This window comes from Heterocephalus glaber, unplaced genomic scaffold (genome assembly GCF_053883595.1).
Source record: "Heterocephalus glaber isolate CG9 unplaced genomic scaffold, H.glaber_assembly_v1.0 deba00001497, whole genome shotgun sequence".
In the NCBI taxonomy this organism is placed as follows: domain Eukaryota; kingdom Metazoa; phylum Chordata; class Mammalia; order Rodentia; family Bathyergidae; genus Heterocephalus; species Heterocephalus glaber.
The window spans coordinates 51,107,230-51,121,461 of record NW_028258320.1 but is presented as its reverse complement, the minus strand read 5'-3'; the positions used below and the strand labels follow the sequence as shown (position 1 = coordinate 51,121,461).

Sequence of the window (14,232 nt, the reverse complement as noted above, 5' to 3'; positions counted from 1 at the left end):
TGCAGTGAGAAATTAACTAAGATAGATGTCTTTTGAACTACACTGAGATGTGGGTGCACTGCTTCTCTAATGCTTCAGCTTGTGCTAACTAGAGTTCAATATTTTCTTATAGATTTTTCTTTTGATGTGATTTACACACATCAAACTTTTCTTTTGTATGATTTACACACATTAAACTCATGTCTATTCTTTGACTCTGACAAGTGCATAAAGTTATGTATCACAAACCCCTATCAAGTTTAAAACATTGCCACCATCCAGGTCCCTTTCTAGTTCTTCCTCTCCACTCACAGTCCTGAACTTTCCTATATAATGTTTAGTGTGCTCTAGGACTTCACATAGAGTGGAATAACATAAAGTGCACTCTTAGTAAAACGATGCTTTGGAGGCTCACTGTTGTATGTGTCTACCATCTGTTTTTTATATTGCTCTGTGCTATTTACATTGCTCAGTAGTATTTGTTTTTCCCTTTCTTTCTGATAGATACTGGGCTTGCTTTCACTTTTTGGGTATTATAAACACCACAGTTTGTGTTTTTACTTTCTTTCTAATAGACAAGTGAACTATTTCCATTTTTTGAGGACTATGAATAAAGCTACTCCAAGCTTTCTCATGTGAGTCTTATTCATAGGTATATGTTTTGATTTATCTTAGGTGTGGAGATTCCAGGTGGTTAGGTGCATATTTAGTTTTATAAGAAGTTGCCATATTTCACTCCTAAGTGGCTCCACCAGCGTTCACACTACCAACAATATTCGTCCTTTAGTTTCTTCACATCCTTGCCAACACTTGGTATTGTCAAACTTCCTCATTGTATCTGTTTTAATGGATGTGTAATGGTATGTCATTGTGGTTTTAATTTGCTCTTCTGTGGAATGAAGTGAGACAGTGATGGGGGCAAGCAAGCCTTGGAATGATCATTAGTGTTTTGCCTGCTACCTCTATCAAATCCTCCCTCCTTTTAACTTTTTCTGTATTAGTTTTTGCTTCTTGGATTAAATTCTTGTTGATTCATTATATTTTAAAGATGGTTTGTATTTTAAAGCAGTTTTTGGTTCAAAACAAGATTGAGCAGAAAGGACTTATAGTTCCCAATAGCCCCTGCCCCCCACAGTGTCCACATCACCCACCAGATGAGGAGGATGATTGATGAACCCACTCTGACACATCATAATCATTCAAAGTCCATAATTCACACTAGCATCCATTATAAACCTAAATAACTATCAGAGACAAATTCTCCAAATGGCAGTGATATGTAGTTGGGAAGAACAGAGGGTTATAATGAGACCACATATGTCTTAGTAATCTATGTGTGTATTCAGAGAAGTTGAGTGATGAAGTTTTTAAAGGCCAAAATGAGGACAATTACTTCAGATATTTTGAAACCATAGTCCTTGGCTACAAGGCTTAACAAGTGTGATGTCAGTCTGAGGTTGGACACACAGTTGTTGGGAGGACCACCTTATAGTGGTTTTCAATACATGACTGTGATCCAGAATATTTTGTGGTCACTATTCTCAGGCATTGTGTGTGAGACCTTTCTTTCATAACCTTCTAGCTTTATTCATTTTTTTGTTCAGGTTAAAATAAGTGACTCTGCTTTGATTCTGACAACTTTCTTTCTTTTTATACTTTTTATTTTTATCACTGCATGTTTGCAGTACATAATGATTCCTTGTATGGAGTTGGTGCATGTACATAATGCAGCTTAATTCCTTTTTTTCTTCCCCTTTCTCACCACCCCGTTCCTCCATCTCTTGGTTCTTTTCTCCTTAAGGAAGATCCATCCCTACTTCTTATTATCTATCTTTTATTTTGCTCTTTATGTATTATTTGGGTTTCACATATAAGAGAAACCTTGCTTTATTTAAGCTTTTGTGTTTCATTTAGTTCAAATAACGTTATGGTTTCAAGGTGCATCTGTTTTCATATAAATGACTCAAGTTTATCTTTCTTTATGGCAGAGTAATACACCATTGTGTGTAAATATCACATTTTCTTTATCCATTCAACTGCTGAAGGACATATGGTCTGCTTCCAAGATTTAGCTATGATCAACTGTGCTGCTATAAACACTGCTATGCATGTTTCACTGTAATATGATGTCTTCAATTCTTTTGGAAATATATCTAGGATTGGAGTAACTGAGTGAAATGGAATTTCTAGTTTTGTTTGTTGAGAAATCTCTGTGCTAATTTCCATAGTTGTAGTAGTTTATATTCCCATCAACAGTATAGAAGGGTTTCTTCTTTTCCAGTCTAGACAGCATTTGTTACTTGATTCCTTGATGATGGCCAAAAAGCCTCTGAGGTTGGTTTTGGCCTTGATACAAGTACTAAATAACAGAAATAAAAAAGAGTAAAATTTAAGATGAATCAATCACAGAATAAGAAGCTTTTGCTCAATTTTCTCAGAATTCAACTATTATTAATAACAAAAAATGAAATCTAAAATCTGAGTAGTAGTGTAGGTCAAGGTCTACTTTAAGAACTCTCAGTGCATTATGAACTATAACCTTCCTACACACTGTATGTGATGTCTATTATTATTGCAAATTTCAGGTAAGGAAATAAGGGCATGTGGGAGTGAGATGCAATATTTCTTTTTTACATTTCCAAGAGTTAATATTGTTTTCTAATATCCATAGGACATATGAAAACATGAAACGAAGTGTGGTGGTGCATGCCTGTAATACCAACACTCATGGGGCTGAGACAGGAGGATAACCACAAGTTTGAGATCAGCCTGGGCTACATAAATCACTGAAGTCCTGCCTAAAGTAGATACCATGACCTTGTCTCAGAAAACCAACCAACCAACCAACTAACCAACCAACCAGCAGCACAACAACAACAACAACAACAGCAACAACAAAATGAAAAACCTAATTATATTTAGTTGAAAAGGATTACATGTAGTGATACTTGAAAAATGCCTGGAGAACGGCTTGGGTCATGCATAGAGCAATGGGGCCACTTTTGTAACTGTGCATGCACTGAGCCATAAAGAAATAGCACAAACCCTACTCCTCTGCTGGTGGGAGTGTAGACTGGTGTAACCACTGTGGAAATCAGTATAGAGATACTTCAAAGAACTAGGATTGGAAGTCCCATTTGACCCAGCTATTCCCCAGCTGGGTATTTTCCCCAAGGAGTTAAAAGAATCATACCACAGTGAAATATGTCCACCCATGTTCATAGCAGCATAATTCATGATAACTAAAATTTGGAAACAACCTAATTTCCCATCAACTGGAGACTGGATAAAGAAAATATGGTTTTTTAAAAAATAAAATGGAGTGCTACCCAGTTGTAAAGAAAGAGAAACTATGACATGTATAGCTAAATGGATGCATATTGAGGTGATACTCTTAAGTGAAATAAATAGGATACACGTGTGTAAATACCGAATAGTCTTTCTAATGTCGGAAACTGAAAGTGTAAATAAGGACTAAAAGGTATAATAGATAATGTGAAATAGGAAGAAAAGGGGCAAATGGGAGGGGGAAGTGGGGGGAGTAGGGGAAAGGAAAGAAGGGAATGGAATTAATATGAGAAAAACAAAAAATGGAAACAAAGTCTTTGTAGATAGGGAGGGGTGGAGGGGTTGAAGGGAGGGCAGGGGAAGGGGGAAAAAATAAGAACCAAGAGAGACTATGTAAAGGTGCAAATTTCCAATGATGAGTGTCATTATATTGTATACCGAAAATGTACCAATAAAATTAATAAAAAACAGACATCTCAGCACATACTTAAAAACTAGACCCATTCTCATCATGTTTTTTGACCACAAGTCAACTGTGTGAACTTTCTGTTAATGTACCAAACACCTGACATAAACTAAGTTAATAAGAGGAGAGCTTTATTTTGGCTCACAGTTTGAGAGATTTAAGTTCATGATTGCTTGGGCCCACAGCTTTTGGGTCTGTGTTGAGGCAGCACTTCCTGTCATGGGCTGGGGAAGAAAAACTCACTTCCTAGCAGCTGGAAAGCACAGAAAGGGAGGAGGGGACCTGAGTCTTAGTATCCCCTTCAAGGTTATGCTTCCAATGACATAGCTTCCTCCCACTGGGCCCCACTTTTTAAAGGTCCTGCCACCTCCCGATAATCAGATAGACTGGGAAACAAATCTTCAATGTTGGATTTTGGGGGCCATTCTAGATCCAAACTGTGGTATCAGTAATAACAAAAGGGTATCTTTTATAATGAACTCCTTGGATACATAAAAACATTTGTTTTTTTAAAAATTTATTTTTATTGGTACATTTTAGGTATACAATATACTAACATTCATCATTGGAAATTTGCACCTTTACATAATCTCTCTTGGTTCTTATTTTTCCCCCTTCCCCTGCCCTCCCTTCAACCCCTCCATCCCTCCCTATTTACAAAGACTTTGTTTCTAATTTTCCATTTTCTCATATTAATTCCACTCCCTTCTTTTTCTTCCCCTGCCCCTCCCACTTCCCCTTCCCCTTTACCAATTTTCTTTGTTTTCACATTATCTATTATACCTTTTAGTCCTTATTTACACTTTCAGTTTCTCAAACTAGAGAAACTATTCTGTATTTACACACGTGTGTCCTATTTTTTTCACTTAAGAGTATTAGCTCAATGTGCATTCATTTAGCTATATATGATTCTAATTTCTCATTTTTTATGGCTGAGTAGTACTCCATTTCATAAAAAAACCACATTTTCTTTATCCAGTCTCCAGTTGATGGGCATTTGGGCTTTTCCCAAGTTTTAGCTATTATAAACTGCGCTGCTATGAACATGGGTGCACATATATCACTGTGGTATGATTCTTTTAATTCTTTGGGGAAAATGCCCAGCAGGGGAATAGCAGGGTCAAATGGGACTTCCAGTCCTAGTTCTTGGAGGTATCTCCATACTGATTTCCACAGTAGTTGCACCAGTCTACACTCCCACCAGCAGTGGAGCAGGGTTTCTCTTTTCCCACAGCCCCACCAGCATTTCTTATTGTTGATTTCATGACAGCAGTCATTCTTTCTCAAGTGAGGTGAAATCTCAGTGTTGTTTTCATTTGCATCTCTTGAATGACCAGTAATGTTGAACATTTTTTCGTATATTTATTTGCTATTTCTACTTTGTGTGAGAAATGTCTGTTCATTTCAGATGCCCATTTTCAGATTGGGTCTTTAAATTTGGGAGGTCTGATCTTTTGAAGTTCTTTATAGATTCGAGATAGTAGATCTTTGTCTGAGGAAGAGCAGGTGAAGTTTTTTTCCCACATTGTGGGTTGTCTCTTCACACTGCTGGTGGTTTCTCTTGCTGTGCAGAAGCCTTTTAATAAGAAGAGGTCGCACTTGTTGATTGTTTGTGCTAGCTCAGGGGCAAGTGAGGTTTTGTTCCTAAAATCTTTTCCTACACCGATGTCTTCAAGGGTTCTACCTAACCTCTGTTCCACCTGGTTCAGAGTTTCTATTTTAATATTTAGATCTTTAATCCATTTTGATTTTAGTTTAGTGCTTGGTGAGAGATATAGGTCTAGTTTTAATCTTTGGCAAGTTGAAACCCAATTTGTCAAGCACCATTTATTTAGGCTATCTTTCCTCCAGTGAGGGTGTTTGGCTCCTTTATCAAAGATGAGATGGCTGAGTGTGTCTGGCATTGTTTCTGCATCTTCTAATCTGTTCCACTGGTCCTCAGGTCTGTTTCTTTGCCAGTACCATGCTGTTTTTATCACAATAGCTTTGTAGTATAGTTTCAAGTTGGGGATTGTGATACCCTCTGCCATGTCTCTGTTACCTAGAATTGCTTTTGCTATTCTGGGTCTCTTCTTGTTCCAAATGAAGTTTTGGATTGTTTTCTCAAGGACCATGAAGTATGCCTCTGGGATCTCAATTGCAATTGCATTGAATCTGTATAGCAGTTTTGGAAGTATGGCCATTTTCACTATATTAATCTTTCCTACCCAGAAGCAGGGGATGTCTGTCCATTTTCTGATATCATCTTCAATCTCTCTTTTCAGAGTGCCATAGTTTTCAGAGAAGAGGTCTTTGATTTCTTTCGTTAGGTTGACTCCTAGGTATTTCAGCTTTTTGTATGCTATTGTGAAAGGAATTATTTGCCCTATTCCTCTCTCAGTGAGTCTGTCATTAGTGTAGAGGAAAGCTATTGATTTTTGTGTGTTGACCTTGTAACCAGCTACTTGACTGAATTTGGTTATTAAGTCTAAAAGACTTTTGGTGGAGTTCTTGAGGTCTTCTATATAGAGTATCATGTCATCTGCAAATAATGACAATTTGACTTCTTCATTTCCTATCTTTATTCCTTTTATTTCTTTCTCTTGTCTAATTGCTATGGCTAATGTTTCCAAAACTATATTGAGCATGAGTGGTGATAGTGGACATCCTTGTCTTGTTCCTGATTGTGGTGTGAAGGATTTCAGTTTTTGACCATTTAGTATGATATTGGCTGTTGGTTTTTCATAGATGGCATTTATCAGATTGAGGTAGAGAGTATCCCAATGTTCTGTAGGATTTTTATCATAAATAGATGTTGGATTTTGTTAAATGCTTTTTCTGCTTCGATTGGGATGATCATAGGTGTTTTGTTCTTGGCTCTATTGATATAGTGAAATACATTGATTGATTTGCATATGTTGAATCATTCCTGCATACCTGGGATGAATCCCACTTGATCAGGGGGTGTGATCTTCTTGATGATCTTCTGCATTCTATTTGTCAGTATCTTATTAAGGATTTTTGCATCTATGTTCATTAGTGAGATTGGCCTATAGCTCTCTTTTTTGGTTGGGTCTTTCTCTCCTTTGGGGAATCAATGTGACGCTTGCTTCCAGGAATGAATTTGGGAGTGTTGCTTCATTTTCAATTCCATTCAAGAGTTTAAAGAGTAGTGGCAATAGTTCCTCTCTAAATGTCTGGTGGAATTCAGTGGTAAAACCATCAGGACATGGGCTTTTCTTAGTTGATAAGTTTTTAATTACATTTTGAATTTCAGTGATTGATATTAGGTTGTTTAGAATTTTTAAGTCTTCTTTGGTCAACTTTGGTAATTCATACGTATCTAGGAATGTGTCCATTTCCCCTGTGTTTTCCATCTTATTGGTGTATAGTTTTTCAAAGTAGGTATTGATGATCCTCTGGATTTTTGCTGGGTCTGTTATAATTTCACCCTTTTTTTTTAAGGTTAAAGGTGTGATTTTATTTAGATGTTACTTGTACATAATCTACAGTGAGATATACAAACAGATAAAAATTGTTTGACAGAATTTTTAATACTACTTTCAATTTACAATAGCATTGGTAATACTGCAAGATGACAGATACTCTGCTTTATAAAACAAAAATTATTTGCTTCTCTGGTTGATAGATTCCCACTAATCTTTAATGGATTAAAATGTATAATGTATTTCCATTGCAAATTATTATAAAACTTTTATAATTTAGACACTTGGTACTCAAAAAAGATGCTGATGTTGCTAAAAATTTACTGAAATGAAAACATTAATTCTCTAGTATTATCCTTAGTAAGAACATGAGCTACCAAATCTCATGGTTGGGGCTAACAGTGCACAATCATTTGCCTTTGGCTAAGCCCCATGGTACTTGTGTAGCGACCCATGGGCTCAGTCATTTTTCTATCCTTCTGTCTGGGTCTACACCATGAGAAAAAAGCTTGTAAGACAGCCAACTAAAATATATACAAGAAGTAAAATTGGGAATAATTTATAATTGTGTTTAAAACCTAAAATTTATGAAGTGAAATGTGCTGCTAAATGATTTTCTCTATTTGTTTTGGTAAATACTTTTCAAAAATGAAAACTGAAAATTCAGACTTCACTTTGTTCATGCAATACCATATTAGATCTGAATTTAAAATTTTAGACTAAATCAAATTTGTTGAAAAGATACTCTAAAAATAATTTAATTTAAATTTTTGTTATTTCCCATTATCCTAAAGGTTACAGAAATAAACAGAGCAGAGCTTTCTCACTAGTCATAAAATCAAATTATAACTTGTTGATTAAACTATAGGACAACTAATAGTTAACAGGCTCATGAATATTTATGATAAAGTGACACTAATTTTACTGTAATAGGATATAAATAGAAGAAATCCTGACATAGACAGTAGTTTTAATGTGCTCCCTTCATCCTGAAAACATAGGGCCACATAAAACAAAGAAGTGCTGCCAAATGAGCCCTAGAATTATTCAGGGCACTCTTGACATAAAAGTAATATAAAGGCCAACTATTATACTAAGGAGGAAATAAGACTGAAAATGGTCAGAGTCCCAAGAATAATGCCAACATACCAGCTCTCCTTATTGGAAGAAAGAGAGAGAGATTTAAGTTTACTAATAACAATTAATATTCAAGGAAATTAGAGTGACGGCTCAGTGGTGACCAGCTCCAGAGAGAGGTGCTCAGGGAGCAGGTGCTGGCAGCATGCTCAGCAGAGAAGGCTCAAATATGGCCAAATAGACTCTTGGAAGAGAGTGCAGACATTGGGCTTTTTAGTTTCAAATCTAGTGACTGGAGTCCAGCACATAGGAGGGTGCCTAAACAGACACCCCAAGTCACCAGATGTCCATGTAGAGACACATGGGGGTGAGGCATGGGCAGCTGGCTGGTTTCCCCAGAACTCTCCCTACTGGCTTGCTGACATAAGCACAGTCTGCTGGAGCTCACAGGAGCTTCCTAGACCTGCATCCACTGGAAACACTGCAGGCTGGTTAAGCACTTCTCACCGAAGGAAGTGTCTCAGCATACTTCAACCTCCTATCTGCAGTACAAGCCTGGGCAATTACTTTCTCTGAACAAGCAGTTACCTTCCATCCAGAATTACAAAGCAGAAGGTGGGCTTCTTTATTCCCTGTTATGCTTGAGTGGATCTGTCGGATCACCATGTGGCAAGAAAAACAGGGCAGAAGAGGTGAAAGCAAGGTGCTTAGCCACAGCTACAGGTCAAAACAGGGTCATCTGGTGAGGTACTTTTAAAATGCAATGTGCCAACAATACAAGAGATGAGAGCCATGTACTTCTAGGATGGAGGGAAGGCTCTGCTCACAGGGATGACCCCTGGTCTGGCCACAGCACCGTGAAAAGAGCAGAGCTATCATCCTTCACCTCAACCTAAGCTTCTGTAATTTGAACCTAGTGGAGCAGGCTCCTCTGCACCCAGGGCCCATAATACCACTCTGCCCAGCTGGGTGCTACAGTCCCCAGACAGCCTGCATCTGTTCTGGCTGGCTGCTGCCCAAGCCATCAGGTCTGGCCAATATTGTAAGCAGCACTGCAATGGCCCTGAAGGGGAAAGGAAAGGAACTTGTTCTCATTTACATTACTACTGAGTTGCTGAAAGCTCACATAAATCACCAACAAGTATTTACTAAGTGAACTGAATGTCCACAGGGAAACCTGCCTGAAAAAGGCCCTTCCAATTTCATATTTGATGAGTGAGTGCAAAGGCAAGGAAATTATTCGACCAAGCATTCAAATTCACTCAGAGGCTACCAAGCCAAGAAACTGAGTGCAGGAACATTTGATTCTCCTGATCTGTTAAACCCTTCCCTTTAGAACCAATTTCTTCTGAAACACATTGTAATAGAGAAGAAAAAAGAAAGGTAAAACAGTATCAATTACTGATTGGAAGACATCACTCTGACATAGTCATTAATCTTGCAAGGACCTAACACCAGGCAGCTTCACAAACACACAGCAAGTCTACAAAATCATAATGATCAATAAGAGTAAAGTAAATACTTTTACAGCCAAAAGGGAAGCAATATGCACTTTTCAGGACAATGCAATAGTTACAGCATATCTCCTCATGTGCAGCATGATGTGCTATGTTTAGTGGCACTTAAGTATCACACAGTAAATACAGAAAAACCCAGAATTCTTGGATGTGCAGAAGCAAGATAACATTATTAATACAAAAGGTGCTAAGTTACAGGATTATAATACCACTATCTAGGTGCTGAGACCACGTGAAATCCCCAGTACACTTCCACAGTGTCCGGGCTGTCCTCTGTCACTAGCCCTTCACAGTCTCAGTCGGACCAGTCATTCTCATCAAATTCAGAGTCGTCATCAGAGTCGCTGTAATCCACAGCGATGTGTCTGGATAGGATCGTGGCCACATCGTTCCCAACGGGTTCCCACTTCTCTTCCTGCTCACGTTGCTCCTGCACCTTTTTCAGCTGGATTCTCATCCAAATGGCAGCAAGGAGATCATTTCAAGCATCACTTATGGGTGGCTGTGCAGGCTCTGGATGTTTTGCCTCGGCAACAGGCGGTCCATGCATTGGGAAGGATGAAAGGAGGGCCTGGTGGGGGAGGTGGTGGACCTAGGGGAGGCAGCACTGTGACCAGGAGCCCAGCAGAGGGTGGGTGAGGAGGAGCCGAGTATGTGGAGCCAGCCGATGCAGGAAAGGAAGGTTGTGAAGGGATCTGGAGGAGGGCTGACGAAAGCAGTTTGGGCTGAAGGAATCATGGGTGGAGAGGAGGAGGTGGTGGTCCTGAAGGGTTGTAATATTCAGTTATCTGTGCTGGAAGCATCCCATAATCTACTGGAGCCATTGGTGCAGAGGCCTGAGACCCCTCGGAGCTTGGGGAGGAGGCAGAGGCGGTGGCAGCGGCTGTTGAGGTCTATTTAGGGCCATGTGCCTCGATGAGGGAGGTGTGGGCCGGTACTCATGCTCAGGGGCATGGTTTGCAGCCCCATGCAGTGGTACATGGCCAATAGTCTAGGAAGGGGTCACTGGCTGGGGGTGCAGAGAATGGTTGGGGGTAGCCAGGTAAGAGTAATCCGTAACATCTGAATCATGGGACCTAGTGTCTGGGGACAGGGATCCCTCAGAAGGCACTCCATGGTGCATACTCTGAGACAACCTGTTGTCGGGTCTAAGCACTTTGTCATATGCCATCATGTTCCATTCCTGGCGCCTGTTTCTGGCTTTTCTAACCTTTTTCAGCTCACTTGTGGCACCATCTATACACTTTTGCTCCTTTTGACATCGTTTCTCTTTCCTCTTGTCTTCTGTGTCCTGTAGCATTTTTTTCTTTCCAGAGGTCAAAGAAATAGGAAGGATCAGTATAGAACTTCAGCCCATCCTTCTTATCATCTCTGTAAGGGGTCAGGATGTTCAGAGGAGGTGGTTTATCACTCTGGTTGTAAATATCAGCAACAGGATTAGGAATGCTGTTCTTTGAAACCACGTGCTGGTCTTCGATGGTGGAACTTTGGAAAGCTTTTTTCATGTTGATAACTTGTAGTGACACCTCTTCCACTGTGGAATCCACTTGTGTGACTTTGACAGCGAGGCGATCAATTCTATCTTGAAGAGAATTTGCTCTGATGCATAAGTTATTGGACTCAGTAAATAACTCACCAAAAATGTCTTCAGCATGTTTGCTGAGACTGCTTAGCTGGCGTATGATTGCGGAAAGAGTACTATTGGTTACACATTCAAGTTCACCGGTAATTCCTTCGGGTAGAGCTCCCCGGCACAAGTGCCGGGATTCAATGTTCCTCTTCACTAAAGGCATGGCTCACAATCATGTAATTGTTGACTATTGGTTGCAGAGATTTCCCTCAGACAGCATTACCACTTTGGCTCAGTTATCACAGTAGTAACAGCAATCAAAATTAAGGTCCGCGGTCTCGCTGCCGGCACCAGGGCTGTTCTTGGAGCTCCATGGTCGCGCTGCGCAACCGCCTCCCGATGCCCCCGCCCTGCACTACACTGCACGCAGCCCTTTTCATTCCTAATTGCATGGATTTGGGCCTTTTCTTTCCTTTTTCTGATAAGGTTGGCTAAGGGTTTGTCAATTTTGTTTATTCTTTTGAAGAAGCAACTCTTGGCTTCATTGATTTTTTTTATATCAATCTCTTAGTCTCCATCGCATTGATTTCTGCTCTGATCTTGATAATTTCCTCCCTTGTATGAGCTTTGTGTTTGTCCTGCTCTTCTTTTTCTAGAAGCTTGGGGATCAGCATCAGGTTATTTAATTGGCCTCGCTCCGTTTTTCTAATATGAGTATTCAGCACTATGAATTTCCCTCGTAAGACTGCTTTCTTTGTGTCCCATAGATTCTGATGTGTTCTATTGTCATTGTCATTTAATTGAAGGAACTGTCTGATTTCTTCTTTAATTTCCTCTGTGACCCATTGGTTATTCAGAAGTTTGTTCCTCAATTTCCATATGTTTATGAAATTCTTGTGGTTTCTTTTGCTATCAATCTCCAGTTTCATCACACTATGGTCTGATAATATACAGGGGATAACTTCAATTCCTTTGCACTTAATTATGTGTGTTCTATGAGCAAGTATGTGGTCTATTTTGGAAAATGTCCCATGTGCAGCTGAAAAGAATATGTATTCTGATTTTGTGGGGTAGACCACTCCGTAATCATCTGTTAAGTTCATTTGTTCAAGAGTTTGATTGAGTTCTAGTATTTTGTTGCTTATTTTTTTTCTAGTTGATCTATATATTTGTGAGACTGTGGTATTGAGGTCCCCCACTACTATTGTATTAGTGCTTATATGACTTTTCATGTCCGTTAGTATTTGTTTTATATAGTTTGGGTGCACTAGTGCTTGGTGCATAGATATTTATGATTGCCATCACTTCCTCTTGGATTCTTCCCTTTAGAAGGATGTAGTGTCCTTCTTTGTTTCTCTTAATCAGTGTTGTTTTGAAATCTACTTGATCTGCAAAGAGGATAGCTACTCCTGCTTTTTTGTGGGTTCCTGTCATATGGAGTATTGTTTTCCACCCTTCAAATTTCAGTTTATGAGTTTCATTTTGAATTAAGTGTGTTTCTTGTATGAAGCATATTGTTGGATTTTACTTCTTGACCCATTCTGCCAATCTATTTCTTTTGATTGGTGAATTGAGGCCATTAAAATTGATGGTTATAACAGAAACCTATTGACTTATCATTACCATGACTTTTTTTTTTGTTGGGTTCTCCCCCTTTACATTTAATTTCTTGTCATGCCAGATGGGTTCATTCTGCTTTGCTTCCTGGGGTTGTGATCCTCAATGTCTGTTCCTAGGATATTGTGTAAAAGTTTTTGGAGTGCTGGTTTGGTATTCACGAAGTTCCTGAGGTGCTCTTTCTCATGAAAGTATCTTATTTCTCCATCCATTTTGAAAGATAGTTTTGCAGGGTCCATCAATCTGGGTTGGAGGCTGTTTTCCTTTAGGACTTGGAATATGTCACTCCAAGTTCTTCTTGCCTTGAGGATTTGCGTTGAGAAGTCTGCTGTGATTCTGATGGGCTTTCCTTTGTATATGATTTGTTTCTTTTCTCTAACTACTTGTAGAATTTTGTTCTTCTGTTAGGTTTCTGGAATCTCAACAATTATATGCCTATGTGTACATTTTTTTTGATCAAGGCTAGTTGGAGTCCTATAAGCCTCCATTATCTGTATGTCAAGTTCTTTTCCCCTGCTGGGAAGTTTTCTGCCGTTACTTCTATGAGCAGTTTTTTTTTAATGTATTTTTCACTCTCTCCTGTTTCTTCACTGACTCTGATCAGTGTTATGTTATTCTTCTTTGCATGGTCTAGCAGCGCTTGATTGATTTCTCATGTTCCCTTACAATTTTAAAGCAATTTTTCTTTTCCTGGTCACTAATTGCAATCTTACCTTCTATATCTGAAATTCTGTTATCACATTGGCTCATTCTGCTGTGTAGACTTTCAATGGAGTTTTTAATCTCCCAGAAATCTATTTGCATCTGTTTTATGGATTCCATTTTGTTTCTTATGTTGGGATTCCATCATGTTTCTCAGCTCCTCTATTTTTTTTTTTTATCTGTGTTCGCTCTAGATTTATTCATCATGTCTTGCACTATGGGCACAATCTCTGCTGTTATTTGAGAGGTTATTTCTGATTTCACTTTTTCCAGATCCTCTTTTTTTTGCCAGTTCAGGGAGTCCAGTTGGTTGAGTATCAGAGTGTCTCATCTTGTTTCCCTGTGGGGTTGTTGTAGGTGATCTGGATGTCTGGTTTTGAGGTTTGTTTGCATGTCTTCCTATTTCAGCAGGGAGGGGTCTGCTGCTGGTGCCTGTGAAGCTCACCTCCTCTGCAATGGGAGCAGTGGTACAGAAGCCTGGAAGCCTCCTTCTCTCCAGAAATACTTGTTTGAATACTTTGGGTCAAAGAACTCTATATGACATTAAAGATGATGCCGAATTTGGTGATTATGAGTTTATATCCCAGTCCC

General features: G+C 39.1%; 1 pseudogene; it reads right to left on the bottom strand.

The window, feature by feature from the left end:
• Nucleotides 1-10,047: 10,047 nt before the first annotated feature.
• Nucleotides 10,048-11,567, bottom strand: LOC101724246 (actin-binding protein WASF3 pseudogene; annotated as a pseudogene).
• Nucleotides 11,568-14,232: the final 2,665 nt, after the last annotated feature.